The sequence below is a fragment of the Eumetopias jubatus genome, unplaced genomic scaffold (assembly GCF_037043125.1).
Source record: "Eumetopias jubatus isolate StellerSeaLion01/CBP00866 unplaced genomic scaffold, mEumJub1_p1.0 scaffold_6, whole genome shotgun sequence".
Classification (NCBI taxonomy): Eukaryota; Metazoa; Chordata; class Mammalia; order Carnivora; family Otariidae; genus Eumetopias; species Eumetopias jubatus.
In genome coordinates, this window is record NW_028274812.1 from 119,538,094 (window position 1) to 119,556,014 (window position 17,921).

A 17,921-nucleotide genomic window follows, 5' to 3' on the forward strand; every position below is an offset into this window, starting at 1 on the left:
TTTTTATCTCTTTTTTCTCTCTCTTTCTTTTTTCTTTCTTTCCCTTTCTTTTCCCCTGTTTTCAGGTCTTTTCTGATTTGATTAGAGTATATTTGCTGGGGACGTTGTTAACCTGTTAGCATTTTGTTCTCTCATTCATTTATTCTCCTCTGGACAAAATGACAAGACGAAAAAAATCACCTCAACAAAAAGAACAAGAGGTAGTACCGTCTGCCAGGGACCTACTCAAAACGGACATTAGTGCTACGTTGGACCTAGAGTTCAGAATCATGACTTTAAAGATACTAGCTGGGCTTGAAAAAAGCATGAAACTTATTAGAGAAACCTTCTGGAGAAATAAAAGAACTAAAATCTAACCAAGTTGAAAACAAAAAGGCTATTAATGAGGTGCAAAAAAAATGGGGGTATTAACTGCTAGGATAAATGAGGCAGAAGAGAGAATCAGTGATATAGAAGACCAAATGATGGAAAATAAAGAAGCTGAGAAAAAGAGAGATAAACAACTACTGGATCACGAGGGCAGAATTCGAGAGATAAGCGATACCATAAGATGAAACAACATTAGAATAATTGGGATCCCAGAAGAAGAAGAAAGAGAGAGAGGGACAGAAGGTATATTAGGAGCAAATTATAGCAGAGAACTTCCCTAATGTGGGGAAAGAAACAGGCATCAAAATCCAGGAGGCACAGAGAAGCCCTCTCAAAATCAATAATAATAGGTCAACACCCCAACATCTAATAGTAAAACTTACGAGTCTCAGAGACAAAGAGAAAATCCTGAAAGCAGCTCGGGAGAAGAGATATGTAACCTATAATTGTAGAAACATTAGATTGGCAACAGACCTATCCACAGAGACCTGGAAGGCCAGAAAGGTGTGGCATGATATCTTCAGAGCAATAAACCAGAAAAATATGCAGCCAAGAATACTATATCCGGCTAGGCTGTCATTGAAAATAGAAGGAGAGATAAAAATCTTCCAGGACAAGCAAAAACTAAAGGAATTTGCAAACACAAAACCAGCCCTCCAAGAAATATTGAAAGGGGTCCTCTAAGCAAAGAGAGAGCCTAAAGGCAGCATAGACCAGAAAGGATCACAGACAATATACAGTAACAGTCACTTTACAGGCAATACAATGGCACTAAATTCATATCTTTAATAGTTACCCTGATTGTAAATGGGCTAAATGCCCCAATCAAAAGACACAGGCTATCAGATTGGATTAAAAAACAAGACCCATCAATATGCTGTCTGCAAGAGACCCATTTTAGACCCAAAGACACCCCACATTGAAAGTGAAGGGGTGGAAAACCATTTACCATGCTAATAGACACCAAAAGAAAGCTGGGGTGGCAATCCTTATATCAGACAAATTAGATTTTAAAACAAAGACTGAAATAAGAGATGAAGGACACTATATCCTACTTACAGGGTCTATCCAACAAGAAGATCTAACAATTGTAAATATCTATGCCCCTAACATGGGAGCAGCCAGTTATATAAACCAATTAATGACAAAAGCAAAGAAACACATCGACAACAATACAATAATACCGGGGGACTTTAATACCCTCCTCACTGAAATGGACAGATTATCTAAGCAAAAGATCAACAAGGAAATAAAGACTTTAAATAACACACTGGACCAAATGGACTTCACAGACATATTCAGAACATTCCATCCTAAAACAATGGAATACACATTCTTCTCTAGTGCCCATGGAACATTCTCCAGAATAGATCACATCCTAGGTCACAAATCAGGCCTCAACCTGTACCAAAAGACTGGGATTATTCCATGCATATTTTCAGACCACAATGCTTTGAAACTAGAACTCAAAGACAAGAGGAAAGTCAGAAAGAACTCAGATACATGGAGGCTAAAGAGCATCCTACTAAAGAATGAATGGGTCAACCAGGAAATTAAAGAAGAATTAAGAAAAATTCATGGAAACCAACGAAAGTGAAAACACAACTGTTCAAAATCTTTGGGATGTAGCAAAGGCAGTCCTGAGAGGAAAGTATGTAGCAATACAAGCCTTTCTCAAGAAACAAGAAAGGTCTCAAATACACAACCTAACCCTACACCTAAAGGAGCTAGAGAAAAATACAGCAAATAAAGTCTAAACCCAGCAGGAGAAGAGAAATCATAAAGATCAGAGCACATATCAATGAAATAGAAACCAAAAGAACAGTAGAACAGATCAACGAAACTAGGAGCTGGTTCCTTGAAAGATGATAAACCCCTGGGGAGACTTATCAAAAAGAAAAGAGAAATGACCCAAATCAACAAAATCATGAATGAAAGAGGAGAGATCACAGTCAACACCAAAGAAATACAAACAATTCTAAGACCATATTATGAGCAACTCTATGCCAGCAAATTAGATAACCTGGAAGAAATGGGTGCATTCCTAGAGATGTATCAACTACCAAAATTGAACCAGGAAGAAATAGAAAACCTGAACAGACCTACAACCACTAAGGAAATTGAAGCAGTCATCAAAAATCTCCCAACACACAAAAGCCAAGGGCCAGATGGCTTCCCAGGAGAATTCTACCAAACATTTCAAGAAGAATTAATACCTATTCTCCTGAAACTGTTCCAAAAAATAGAAATGGAAGGAAAACTTCCAAACTCATTTTATGAGGCCAGCATTACCTTGATCCCCAAACCAGACAAGACCCCATCAAAAAGGAGAATGACAGACCAATATCCTTGATGAACATGGATGGAAAAATTCTCACCAAAATACTAGCCAATAGATCCAATAGTACATTAAAAGGATTATTCACCATGACCAAGTGGGATTTATCCCTGGGCTGCAAAGTTGGTTCAACTTCTGCAAATCAATCAACGTGATACAATACATTAACAAAGAAAGAGCAAGAATCATATGATCCTCTCAATAGATGCAGAAAAAGCATTTGACAAAGTACAGCATCCTTTCTTGATCAAAACTCTTCAGAGTATCAGGATAGAGGGTAGCTACCTCAATATCATAAAAGCCAACTACGAAAAACCTACAGCAAATATCATTCTCAATGGGGAGAAACTGAGAGCTTTCCCCCTAAGGTCAGGAACTCAGCAGGGATGTCCACTATCACCATTGCTATTCAACATAGTATTAGAAGTCCTAGCCACAGCAATCAGACAACAAAAGAAATCAAAGGCATCCAAATCGGCAAAGAGGAAGTCAAACTCTCACTCTTTGCAGGTGATACGATACTTTATGTGGAAAACCCAAAAGACTCCACCCCAAAACTGCTAGAACTCATACAGGAATTCAGGAAAGTGGCAGGATATAAAATCAATGCACAGAAATCAGTGGCATTCCTATACACCAACAAGACAGAAGAGAGAGAAATTAAGGAGCCGAACCCATTTACAATTGCACCCAAAACCATGATACCTAGGAATAAATCTAACCAAAGAGGCAAAGGATCTGTACTCAGAAAACTATAAAATACTCATGAAAGAAATTGAGGAAGACACAAAGAAATGGAAAAAAGTTCCATGCTCATGGATTGGGAGAACCAACATTGTGAAAATGTCAATGCTACGTAGCGCAATCTACACATTCAATGCAATCCCCATCAAATACCATCCACTTTTTTCAAAGAAATGGAACAAGTAATCCTAAAATTTGTATGGAGCCAGAAAAGACCCCGAATAGCCAGAGGAATGTTGAAAAAGAAAAGCAAAGCTGGCGGCATCACAATTCCGGACTTCCAGCTCTTTCACAAAGCTGTCATCATCAAGACAGTATGGTACTGGCTCAAAAACAGACACATAGATCAAGGGAACAGAATAGAGAGCCCAGAAATGGACCCTCAACACTATGGTCAACTAATCTCTGACAAAGGAGGAAAGAATGTCCAATGGAAAAAAGTCTCTTCAACAAATGGTGTTGGGAAAATTGGACAGCCACATGCAGAAGAATGAAACTGGACCATTTCCTTACACCACACACAAAAATAGACTCCAAATGGTTGAAAGACCTAGATGTGAGACAGGAGTCCATCAAAATCCTAAGGAGAACACAGGCAACAAACTCTTCGACCTCAACCGCAGCAACTTCTTCCTGGAAACATCGCCAGAGGGAAGGGAAGCAAGGGCAAAAATGAACTATCGGGATTTCATCAAGATAAAAAGCTTTTGCACAGCAAAAGAAACAGTCAACAAAACCAAAAGGCAACCGACAGAATGGGAGAAAATATTTGCAAATGACATATCAGATAAAGGGCTAGTATCCAAAATTTATAAAGAACTTATCAAACTCAACACCTAAAGAACAAATAATCCAATCAAGAAATGGGCAGAAGACATGAGCAGACATTTTTCCAAAGAAGACATCCAAACGGCCAACAGACATATGAAAAAGTGCTTGGCATCAGGGAAATCCAAATCAAAACCTCAATGAGATACCACCTCACACCAGTCAGAATGGCTAAAATTAACAAGTCAGGAAATGACAGATGTTGGCGGGGATGTGGAGAAAGGGGAACCCTTTTACACTGTTGGTGGGAATGCCCGCTGGTGCAACCACTCTGGGAAACAGTATGGAGGTTCCTCAAACAGTTGAAAATAGAGCTACCATACGATCCAGCAATTGCACTACTGGGTATTTACCCCAAAGATACAAATATAGGGACCCGAAGGGGTACAAGCACCCCAATGTTTATCGCAGCAATGTCCACAATAGCCAAACTGTGGAAAGAGCCAAGATGTCCATCGACAGATGAATGGATAAAGAAGATATGGTATATATACAGAGTGGAATATTATGCAGCCATTGGAAGGAATGAGATTTTGCCATTTGTAACGACATGGATGGAACTGGAGGGTGTTATGCTGAGTGATATAAATCAATCTGAGAAATACATGTATCATATGACCTCACTAATATGAGGAATTCTTAATCTCAGGAAATAAACTGAGGGTTGCTGGAGTGGTGGGGGGTGGGAGGGATTGGGTGGCTGGGTGATAGACATTGGGGAGGGTATGTGCTATGGTGAGCACTGTGAATTGTGTAAGACTGTTGAATCACAGATCTGTACCTCTGAAACAAATAATGCAATATATGTTAAGAAAAAAGAAAAAGAAGAAGATAGTAGGAGGGGAAGAATGAAGGGGGGGAAATCGGAGGGGAGAGGAACCATGAGAGATGATGGACTCTGAATAACAAACTGAGGGTTCTAGAGGGGAGGGGGTTGGGGGGATGGGTTAGCCTGGTGATTGGTATTAAAGAGGGCACGTTCTGCGTGGAGCACCTGGTATAATGCACAATGAATCGTGGAACACTACATTAAAAACTAATGATGTAATGTATGGTGATTAACATAACAATAAAAAATTAAAAAAAAAAGAATTACGGTCTGGTGTACATGTCTTCTCCGGCATCCAGGAACTGCATCAGGAACAAAGACAGGAACAAAGACAATAGGCGACAGTATGTCGCCTATATCTGGGAACCAGGGGTCATGGTGAGTCAGTGTTCTGGAAAATGTAAATGACATTCCACGCAGTCATTTCTTAGATATTATCTATTGCACTGGAAGACTCCAAAGATATCATTAACTCCTTGACCTTTGTAATAAGGACACATTATCTGAACCATAAGGCATGTGTAAGGTGAGAGTGCAGGTAAGAAGGGTTTTGTTTTTTCTTTTCCTATGGGGTCCCTTCTGTTTCCCTATCCCAGAAGAATAAACGCAGTCCCCAGTGAGAACACATAAAAAAGAGGAGGAAACAGCAGGATTCAAAGAGTAATTTTTTACTAAAAAAATAAAAGTTATATATACACCATGGCCAATGTGAAACAAAGTAGGGTGAGATTTTTCCAACGTACCATAATTGGTATTTTCTACTCCTATATCTTAAAATAAATATGAGTTATATTGGCACACCAAGCATTCTTTCCTAATTTTCCCCTGAGAACCCCAAAATTCTTTTGAGAAACTGATGAGGGAGCAGAAGTTTGGCTGAGGACAAAGCAGAAGCTTTGAGATTTTTCATCATTTTTTAAAATACAAATTTCTAACATATATTGATATTATTTATTATTGTTGAATGATTAATATGTGTGAAATTATCTTTGGTAACTACAAGGATTTTCTTTTCCTTCTTTTTTCAGGCAACCTATGCCATTGCTTATGGCAAATGCTGCCAGTGATATCATATAAATCTATTCTCTGAAGTCAATTCTCTGTTCCATATCCCATACACAAGGGCATTCCACTGTCTTTTTTATTTATTTTTTTAAAATTTTAATTCCAGTATAGTCAATATACAGTGTTATGTTAGTTTCGGGTGTACAATATTCCACTGTCTTCTTGATTTTGTACATCAAAACTACAATCTCTGCATCTAGATTTATTTGTGAAAATCACATTCATTCCTGAAATATTGTGTTGTTGGATATCTAGAATCATGTAATATATACTGTTATGAACAGAATTTCTGCCAGTTTAAGAGAAAGAAATGGTTAATGATGGGTTTTGGAATACAGGTGAGGTTTGGTGGGGTGAGGTCTGGAGCCAATGACCAAGAAAGAACTCTTGAGACATCTTTGGTGCAAAATGGTGGTTTTATTAAAATACAGGGACAGGACAGGTGGGCAGAAAGGGCTGCTGCCCTGGGGTTGTAAGGGGTGGCTGACTATATACTTGGGGGTTGGGGGAGTTAAGGAAAAGGGAGGTTTTCAAAAGGATTTTCATATGTTAAAGACTCACAGGATACCAAGGCCTTGCCATTGTCCAATTAAGGTTGTTTTTCCCTTTAGCAAGGCATTAACATTAAGATAGTTGGGAGATTCCTGGAAGAATGTTACTCATGTCCCACCCAGGAGTGTGGTGGGATGTTGCAGTGTGTCATCTTGTGCTTTGTCTTCAGCTAGCCTTCTGCTCCCTCATCAGTTAACTGTGCAATAATTTTTTTGAGGGGGGTGTGAATGTCTTGGCTGATTTATGAAGTTAATCATTAATTCATTTACTCTAAGAGAGCTAAACAGGTGAACCAAGGATGCATAGTTATAAAATTGAAATCTTTTGTATTAATAATAAAGTTAGGGAGGAACCAAAGATAAGAGAAATATAATTTGCCCATAAATTAATCCTAGGGCTTTTTTGGTGGACCATGGTGTCAGATTATAAAGTTATAAAAATGGCATTTATATGTATTCTCAGACAACTGCTTACAAAAATGTGTTAGTAGTTTGTCATAGTTAAACATCAATGGAAGAAATATGCTGAAGATGCTATTAGCAAAAGAAAAGAAGGAATTGTTTCAGGCATGGTCATGTTCCAGAGGGATAAGGGCAGGGGGGCTTACTAGGTAGATTACCTCATCTTCCTTTGGGAGATTGAGGGTCCTTGTGACAAATCACCTCATTGGTACTGACTGGAAAATTCCAGATGGATTGGGTTAAAATTCCACTCCTGGCAAGTTGAAACTGCAATTAAGTCTTGGTTTGCTCTCCTGGGGGCAAGTGACTCCATGTTGGGCCTGGCCTTCTGGTTAACACCAGTATCCTTTGAAATTAATAATTAAAACCCAAACTAATAGTGAGTGTTTTCATAGTGCCCAATTTACATTATACTAAATTTCCTGTATAACATTTTATTAGATCTTTACAATACCTTGTAAATTTTATATCATTCCCATTTTATAGATGAGAAAAGCAAGACTTAAAATGTATAAACTGTAATATGATAAATCTAGACTTCAAACTCTTAACTAGTTCAGTTCTAGCGTTCACTATCTGCTACAGAGAAAGTGTTTAAAACACAGAGTATGAAGCTATCCTGACACTAGTAATTCTAAATGTTAGGATGCAGTGCAGACAAATATTTTTTTGGCCATTACCATGCAAATCCCCTTATATTGCAGTCCTCTTTATTGAGGGTACTTCTCTTATAACCATCTATGCACTCCTCCCTCCCATACTCAAGCATTCATTGGGAACTATTAAAAACAAAACAAAAAACACCAGAAGTTACCTCTTATTAAGTAATGATGAAGCTACATTTATAATTTTGGAAAGCCCACAAAGGATAAAATCAAGCCATTTGTTTTGGAGATTTAAAAATGGTATCTAAGACACTAGTAGCCTGGCTGGAATTGGAATTTCTTCTTTTTCTCCTTATACTTCTTCTTCTTTTCTTCTTCTTTACAAGAAATGCCTTTGTGAGCTCACAGACACAAAAGAGATGTCTAAAATGTTCAGCAGCCTATATTTCAGACCATGACCTTTAAAATCCCACAATTTGGATATAGAGATGAAATTTAAGTGGTTATCAATAGACCTGAAATCATAAGATTTTTCTAAAGATTACAAGTTGAAATGAAAAACTGGATACTCCAGTATACTGAGCTTTACAGGATTTTTCAAGTCAGAAAAAATGAGGGTTCTGACCAGATTATCTACAATGAATTTATAAATTTACATGCTAGAATGACAGGTAGAACTCACAATTCTCTAATTTATCTATGAACAAGTCAGAAAAAAATATTAAATAGACTAGTTAATATAGCAGATATAAGTGATGTAAAAGTTGGGGTTTGGGAGCAAACAGTCAAGAAAGAATTTTTGCAATGTCTGGTGCAAAAAGGGTGGTTTTATTATAGCACGGAGAGAGGACCCATGGGCAGAAAGAGCTGCACTGGGGTTGTGAAGAGTGGCTGATTATACACTTTCAAGTTGGGAGGGGATTAGGGATAGCATAAGCCTCTAAGGAATTAGGAAGCAAAGTTTCCAGCATCTTGAGGGTCATTTACTACTGTCTAATAAAACCTTAGTCATGAGACTCTTTGGATGTATATCAGTGGGCCACATGTTTAAAGAATGATTGCTAGCATATATCTTGGGGGAGTAGAGATAAAGGAAGTTTCTTAAGGGACTTTTTACAGGATCCTGGAGGTCAGGCTAATGTCAAGTTAAAGATTTTTTCCCTTTAGCAAAGTATTAACATCGAAGCAGTTGGGGTCCCAGAGGAAGGTCACCTTGCCTGTCCCAAGTACTTGTCAATGGGCTGGCTGTAAGTTATAAAAAAAGTTTAATTTTTTCTATATTTCTTTTGCCTTTGTTTTCTACATCATAAGGCAATCTGGGCTGGCTTCTCTATATTTATAAGATGGCTATAAATTTTATTTGGTGTAATTACAGAGTAATGACCTTCAATTTCTTCATAAGCTAGCACTTATTCTTGCAATTCCATTTCAAAGATCACTCTTGCCTAATATATTATTTGAAGTCAGAGTATTTAGGAGATAAAAAAATGAAATAACACATTCAAGATAGAACCAAAGGACTCTACCATATCTTTACTCCAAGGCCAATTATACTTTAATTACCCTTTTGATTTTTAGTAACATCCAAAAGTTTTATGAGGCACCTCAGTATCTTTATACTCCTGAAGATAGCGATATTGATAAAGAACATTCAGTTAATTGTGGGTGAAACTCATAATGAGAAGAACAGAGTTCAAATATTTCCTGTTTTTTCCCATTGTGGTCAGTGTGATAAGAGGGTCCTTGAACAATGCACTCCCTTCCACCTCATCCTGTCTTGAAGGTTTAGCCTGAGCTACTAGATAAGGAATAGGAGATTTGGTGATGTCTGCCTGAGGCCTGTGGTTCTTAATCCTGGGTGCAGAGTATAATCACTTGAGAATATTTTTTAAATTACCGATTCATAACCCTCCCTTCTATTCTTCTCCCCCACTCCCAAGAAATTTCCATTTGATTAGTCTGAGGTGTGACCTTGGTAATGGTACTTTTTTATAAAGCTCTTCAGGTAAAGCTAGCAGGAAGTTGGACTTGAGCACTGCTGATCAAGAAGTAGGGTTAATATTTCAATCCAGTTGAGTAGTCAAATGAACTTCGATGCCAGTCTTTATTGTGCTGTGCCACTTACAATATATATTTCTAAGCAAGGACAATGAGAATTGGTACATGGCTTGTTGGCTGACCAAAAATTTTTAAATTTTTGTAATTTTACTAAGCAGAATTTGGGATTAATTTTATACTTTTGATGGTCGTGATATAAAAGAAGTCTGTAGTTCTTTCCCCAACCCCATTGCCTTTGCCTGCTTTTTCACTCCACCCAAGGCTGTTAAGAGATGCTATGAATTATATTAATTCAAGAACAATAGGAGATAATTGGGATTTCCTGTATTAGGATTATTCATGGTCTTTCTATAAGGTTGGGGAAGAGAGGAGAAAATAAAATAAAGCATCTTTCCATAAAGCTGGACAGGTGAGAAAGTTTGAAGAAAGTAAGACTCCAGTTGTCACTGCCTAAAGAAGATTGAGGCAAATAGCATAGATAAGTTCTGCTTTAGGCTTTGGGTGAACGTTCTTGGAAAATAACACTGGTGAGGACATTCCTTCCAGGCAAGTTTTCTCTCCCCATCAATAGGTTCCTTGAGGGAAAAGAGGGAAAATTCTCTTTCTCTTTCAGGTATTTTCAAAAGACTTAAAACATTTTCCATACTTCTGATTGCCAATTTACATGGGGTAAAGCACATGATTGTGCTGTCCAAAATTACCCTGTGCTTAGGCCCAAGGCATCTATAACCAGGATAAAATGAGGTACAAGGCAGAAATACCCAATAGTCCTATAAGAATTTGGTGCCCCCAGTTTCTCCTTCTCAATTCCTTCCCATTATTGCCTTATGCTTTTGGGCAGACAGGTAGAACAAGGGAAATTGGCATTTGTGGGAGGCAGAATCTCACATGGAAATTACCAGTTCTCTATAATAGAATAAATGTCTATGATTTATCAATTAAACTTTGAGCCAGGATAATGCCATGATGAGCAGTATTTTGGAAACAGCAGCCAGATTCTTGTATCAGAGGAGATGGAGACTAATCTTGAGGGTCAAGGCAGGCTATTCTGCATCTTCAAATATGTAATGTATTCAACCAGAAAGAAAGTGATATATTAAGTGAAAAGCTGCTACATTTAAAGAAAAACTACTGGGTGAATTCTGGACATAGGCATGTATTTCTGGGACCATGGTGGTGAGTAACTGTAATCCACAGAGATTATGACAGGGTCCCAGTGAATTAGCTCTCTACTACTGTATAACAAATTACCCCAAAACTTAGTAGCTTAAAACAACAAATGCATATTATTTCTCAGGTCAGAAAGTGGGGAGCAGTTTAGCTGGGTAGTTTGGCTTATAGTCTGTCATAAGCTTGCAGTTAAGGTTTTGGCTAAAGCTGCAGTCATCTGAAGGCTTGACTGGGGCTGGTGGATCTACTTGCAAGAAAGTTCATTCACATGGCTGTTGACTACAGACCTCAGTTCCTCATCATGTGCACCTTTCCACTGAACTACCTAGTATTCAAGACATGCAGCTAAGCAACCAATGAAAGAAAGGGATCAGAGCTGCAATGTCTTCCATAGCCTGTTCTTGGAAGTGGTATACCATCACTTCCACTGTTTCAGTTGATCATAGCGAGGTCCAGACCAATTCTGATAAAGTGTGGGAGAAGACTGTACAAGAGTGGGTTGAGGGACATTAGGAGCCATTGTGGAGGCTGATTATCACATCTTCCTAGAAAGCAAAACATTTTCATTATTTGCTACCCCAGTACTGACAGTGGTTTTGCATTTTTTTAATCAACCTTATTCTCCCTGTTTCTAATTCTGTTTCTCACATGAAATAGAGGGATCATCATATTTTCCAGAGAAAATTATATCTTACTGCTACAGGAATATAGTAATAAAATATGATTTCCTTATTTTGAAAACATGATATTCCTAGGGGAGAATTTTAGGGCTTTTGTCCCATATTTGTGAAGCAGAATTTTCAAAAATATGAGACTGAAGAAATCGTGGATATGAGAAAGCATGCTTACAATGAAAGGGTGAAAAATAATTTTTTTCTCTCTTCCAACCCATATATTAATGTTATAAAGTGAACTAGGATGTGTCTTCCTTATAATTCAGTAGTCTTAAAAGTCTAATAGGATTGTCTGGGGTTTCTGCCCTCATCCTAAAAATTGTTGAAGTACCTCCTTTTTTTTTTATGATTGACTGTAATTTACAGACATACGTCTTTATAAGCCCAGATCTTAAGTATAAACTTTGGTAAATGTTGACAAATGTACATATCCAAATAACCCATACCTCAATCAAGATTTAGAATATCAATTTTCCCCAGGCAACCATGGTCTAATTTCTATCATTAAGGTTTTTAGTTTGGCCTTTTCATGAACTTCTTATAATTGTAATAACACACTATTGTATTTAATTTCTCTCAATACAGTGTTGTTGAGACCATGTTATGGTATAAACTATTTTATATGTCAATAGTTTATTCCTTTTATATTTTTGAATTGAATTCCATTATATGAACAGCCACAATTTTTCCACCCATTTTCCTGCTGATGGGCATTTCGGATGTTTCTATGTTTTGGCTATTATGAATAAAGTTGCTAAAGACATGCACTTTAAAGTCTATTGTGGACACATTTCATTTCTTTTATAATTTTATTTTCATTCCTTGTCTTTTATTGTCAAAAAATTTTGCACCATCTATGGTCACATAGTTTTGTGGTTACTTGTGCATTGTTTGTTTTAATTTTGTTTTTGTTTTATTCTGCTAATGTAGTGAATTAAACTGTATTTGTTCATTATGTATTATGGCTTTGATTTATTATTAGCTTTGACTTACTACTATTGTAATTAGATTTTTTTCATCTGTGCAATCCATTCTGTGGGTTGTGTTTTCTTTCTCTTGATAGTGTCCTTTCATGTACAAAAATTAAAATAGTCTAATTTATGTAATTGTTCTTTTGTTGCCTGGCTGTTGATGTCATATTGAATAAACCATTGACAAATCCAAAGTCATGAAGATTTTATCTTCTTTTTTTTTCCAATAGTTTTATAGTTTTAGCTCTCAAATTTAGGATTTTGGTACATTTTGAATTAATTTTTGTATATGGTGTAAGGTAGGGGTCTGAATTCATTCTTTAGCATATGGATGTCAAATTTTCACACCGTGTAACAATTCTTTTCACATTGAATGATCTTGGCAACCTTACTGAAAATTATTTTACCATATATGTGAGAGGTTACTTCTGGAGTCTCTGTTCTGTGTCATTACTCTACATGTCTATCCTTATGCCAGTACCACTCTGTTTTGATTACTGTGGCTTTGTGGCAAGATTTTAGATTATGAAGTGTGAGTCCACCATTTTTGTGGGGTTTTTTTATATTAAAAAATTGTATTTATTTAGAAGCATTCAGAATGTCAACAAAGCAGCTGTAACTTTTTTTTCAAATTACAGACTGGTATTCAGTTAACAGAACAACAATTATTTCATATAAGTTGCATCAGAGACAACTGAAATATATACAATGAATATATAATGAATTTGTGCTGTGCACCAGCAAGAACCTGCTTTAAATGTCCATGCCAATTTCCAACCCCCATACTGTACCAGGCAAGATTAGTGGCTACTAAAAATATCACCAAGACAAAGGTATCTAAAGACACATTTGGTAGTATGTTAACTATACAAAAAAAGACACTGTACAATTTAAAAACATATCTTACAAAGTCTTACATTTCAATTTTTTTCTTTAAAAGGAATGAGTATTTACAGGGGTATTAATACTTTATATATTAAAAAAACTGTGCTAGAACTAACTTATTCATCATCATCTTCTGCTTCATCTGCATCTTCTTCATCTTCCTCTGCCTGCTCTTCATCTTCCTTGTCTTCCTCTTCCTTCTTTTTCTTGCTTTATACAGCCTTGATGACTCCTTTTTTTTTTGCTGCATCAGGCTTTCTTTTAGCTCACTACGCAGCAATATCCTTTTTGTATTTTTCTTTCAGCTTAGCAGCCTTCTTTTCGTAAGGCTGCTTGTTATCTGCAGTAGTGTTATTCCACATTTCTCCCAGTTTCTTTGCAACATCACCAATGGATAGGTCAGGATGTTCTCCTTTGATTTTTGGTTGATACTTAGAACAAAACAAAAAAAGGCTGAAGAAGGCCTCTTGGGTGCATTGGGATCCTAGAACTTTTTTGGTTTCTCCTTTAGGGAAGATATAAGTTTTCATTTCTCTTGTTTGCCTTTGCCATGTCTTCAAATTTTCCTTCCTCTTTAGCAGACAGGATCTTCCACCTTTCTGAGCACTTCTTAGAAAACTCTGAGAAGTTGAATGAAGCATCTAGGTGCTCCTTCTTGTGCCCCTCTTGGCAAATTTGCACAAAGAATGCATATGATGACATTTTCCTCTTTGCTTCTTAGGACCTCCTCTGCACATGCTTAATTATCTTCTCAGTGAGGCACAGAACTGTCCAGTGCTGTCTAGCTCTCACTTGCCCTGGAACTGTCTCTATGGAGTTCATTGTACTGCCATGGTTGTGAGAGCTAGAGTCAGACACAGCCTCTTTGTTCTTTTTCAGATTGTTTTAGCTATTTGGTATTTCCTAAAATCACATAAACCTTAGGATGGCAATGATTTTTTTCTTTTTCTTTTTTTAAGATTTTATTTCCTTATTTGAGAGAGAGCCAGAGAGAGAGAGAGAGAGAGAGTGAGGGGGAGGGGCAGAGGAAGAGGGAGAAGCAGACACCCTGCTGAGCAGGAAGCTTGAATATTCCAAGATGTGGGACTCAGATCCCAGGACTCTGGGATCATGACCTGAGCAAAAGGCAGACACTTAACCAACTGAGCCACCCAGGTGCCCCATTTTTTTCTTTTCATACTTTAAAAATACTATTCCTCTCACATCTGGCTTATACTATTTTAAGTGAGAAATCTGCTGTCATTTTTATATTTGTTCACTTTATATAATGTTGCTTTTTTCCTCTGGCTGCTTTTAAGATTTTTTGTCACTGGTTTTGAGAAATTTGATTATGATGTGCTTTGGTTTAGTTTTCTTTATTTTTAGTATTAGTAGAGATACAAATATTTGGATTTGTTTTGCATCAAATTTGTAAAAATCTGGGTCATTATTTCTTCAAATCAGATATTTTGGCCCATTTGAATTATCTCACAGCTCATTGATGCACTCTTTATTTTTTTCCCAACTTATATTCTCAGTATCTCATTTTGGATTGCCTCTGTCTTCAAATTCACTAATCTTTTCTTCTGCAACATCTCTCCTGCAGCTAATCCCATCTAGTGTAGTTTTCATGTCAAACATTTTAGTTTTCCTATCCAGAATTTTGATTTGAGCCTTTTAACATATATCTTCTATGTATCTACTTAACATAGTCAGTCTTTCATCTAGCTTCTTGAACATATGAAATATAATTATACTAATTTTTAATGTCTTTATCTACTAATTCTATCATCTATGTCATTTCTGGTTACTTGTCTATTGATTGAATTTTCTCCTACTTGTAGTTCATATTTTCTTGTTTCTTTGTATTGCTGGTAACTTTCAATTGGATGCCAAATATTGTGAATTTCCCTTATTAGGTGGTAGATATTTTTGCATTCCATAAATAGTTTTGAGATTTGTTCTAAGACACAGTTCCTTGGTATGATTTGATCCTTTTGGGCATTGTTTTTAGGATTGTTAGGCAGAATCTAAAACTATGTTTAGTGTAGAGCTAAATTCTCCACACCACTAAAGTAAAACTGTTCTCAGTACTCTACCTGATGTCTCATGAGTTGTGAGGTTTTCCTTTTTGACTGTTGGAAACTAGAACTATTCTGGACCCTGTGTGGCTAGCATTGATTGTTCCCTCTAATCTTCTCGGATGGTTCCTTCTCCAACCTTGGGCAGTTTTATATATATATACTGTTCAATGATCAGCTGAAGACTTAAGGGGAACCGTCTGCACATCTCCGGGATGTTCTTTCCCTCTGTGTATGCAGTTATTTCTTCTCTGGCACTTTGCAAACCCTAGTCTCTTTTGGTTCCCCAGATTGATTCACAAATCAGAAAGAAAGGTAGGTTCTTCTGGGGTTCTAGAAACTTTCTCTAGGCAGTCAGCTGGGGCAATTATAGGGTTTACCTTATTTATTTTCTATCTCTCAGCTCATTGTCCTTCAATGTCTGATGCCCAATGTCTCAAAAATTATTGTTTCATGTATTTTATACAATTTGTTGTTGTTGTTTCAAGCCCCTATTACTCTATCTTGGTCCAAAGCAGAAGTCTTATGCTTAGGTTTTGTTTGAGATTTCACTGAATCCATAGATCAATTTTGTAATGATTTACATCTCTTTAATAATAGATATTTTAAACATCAACTTAGAATATTGACGTTTTGAGCCTTTTTCTTAGTATTTATTCAAGTACAAGTGAAATAATTGTATATTTAAGAACTACAAAAAATTCACAGTTAAATTATTGGCATTAATGAGTTTACCAAGATTATTAGATATAAGAATACTATTTCTAAGTATTTTATTATTTTGATGATAATGTGACTTGTATATCTTTTTTAAATTGTATGTTCTGTATGTTTTGGTTCTAAAGAAATGCCTTAGCTCTTAAATATTATTCTTATATCTAATAACCTTGGTAAATTCATGAATTCCAACAATTTAACTGTGGAATATTTTTGCAGTGGCTAAATATACAATTATTTCACTTTCACATGAGCTTTATTCCCTTTATTCCAATATTCACTGAAACTTCCCAACTCTAAAATATATCCTTTGATCAGAATTTATGATTGAAATACTAAGATATGCTACATTCCCGTTTTCCAAAAGTTGGGAGATGGAATCAGAACTAAGGCTTACCAATTGGTTAGACCCAGATATCTCAGTCATGTGACTGACTTCTCTTTTAGATCATGGCTAAGCCACGTGGGCTTGAGACCAAGATTCTGGAAGTTGAAAGGAAGGAAAAAGTGTGTGCACGTACAGAGTATGGATTAAAAACAATCAACAAGGAAAGCAAATAGCAAAGCAAAGTGTTTAAGATTATGATCTACCACACTAGGCCAACTTACACTCTCATTTAATAAACTCTTATATAAATAATTGCCACTTAGGAGCCCTCTAGTTAATCAATAAACAACTATGCAGTTAGATAGAGGTTTCTTTTCTGACAACCCCTTCCATTCTCTTTCTGTTCACCTTTCTTCCTCTCTCTGGTTTCCAGACATTGTCTCAGATGCATTCTTAGTCCTTTTAACTCTGGTCTGCATGATATCTCATCCCCACATTTATGTTCTCCTTAATGCCTAGGCATTGATATTTCTCTGCAATCATCCCTTACTGCCAGGGGAAAAAAACTGCTCCAGATTCAAACACATTTCACCACTTTAGCAGCTCACAAACTAGACATACCATCAATTATTGCCTGGATCACTTTAACAATAGTTTCCTTGTTCTTTTCCTCCTCCTACTGACTAATCTTAATACAACAACAGTAATAACTGTTGCATGTTTTACTAGAGACATAAGTTGGAACATGGCATTTTTCTACTCAATGATCAATAGCATCTCCCTATTTCACTCAACTTAAAGTCAAAGTTATGTTAATGGATGTCATATGATCTGTTCATTTTCTGACCTCTTCTCCAATTACTGTACTCCTGGCTCCTTCACACTAGTCACATCAGCCTCTTTCCATTCCTTAAAAACACCAGGCATGTTCCTGTCTTATGGACTGTTGTTGTAGTTGTTTCCTCTGACTGGAAACTTCTTCATCCAGAAATCCACTTAGATAACTCCCTTACCTCCTCCAGTTCCATTCAAGTATTATCTTCTCACAAAGGCCTGTCCAGGCTGACCCGCTCAAATAGAACCCCACTCCTTCCTGCAGCTGCCAGTAGTCCCCATCTACTGCTAATGTTTTCTTTTCCTTTAACAGTTACCACTTTTTAATGTGCTATATTCCTGAGTGGTATGCTAATTTCATTAATGGTCCAAATTCTTCATATTTCTCCATATGCATCCAGGAAAAACTTCCTCTCAAAATGATAAAATTAAA

At 36.7% G+C, this 17,921-nt stretch overlaps 1 pseudogene; it reads right to left on the reverse strand.

Moving 5' to 3' along the window:
* Positions 1 to 13,665: 13,665 nt before the first annotated feature.
* Positions 13,666 to 14,286, reverse strand: LOC114222274 (high mobility group protein B1 pseudogene; annotated as a pseudogene).
* Between the last annotated feature and the right edge of the window lie 3,635 nt (positions 14,287 to 17,921).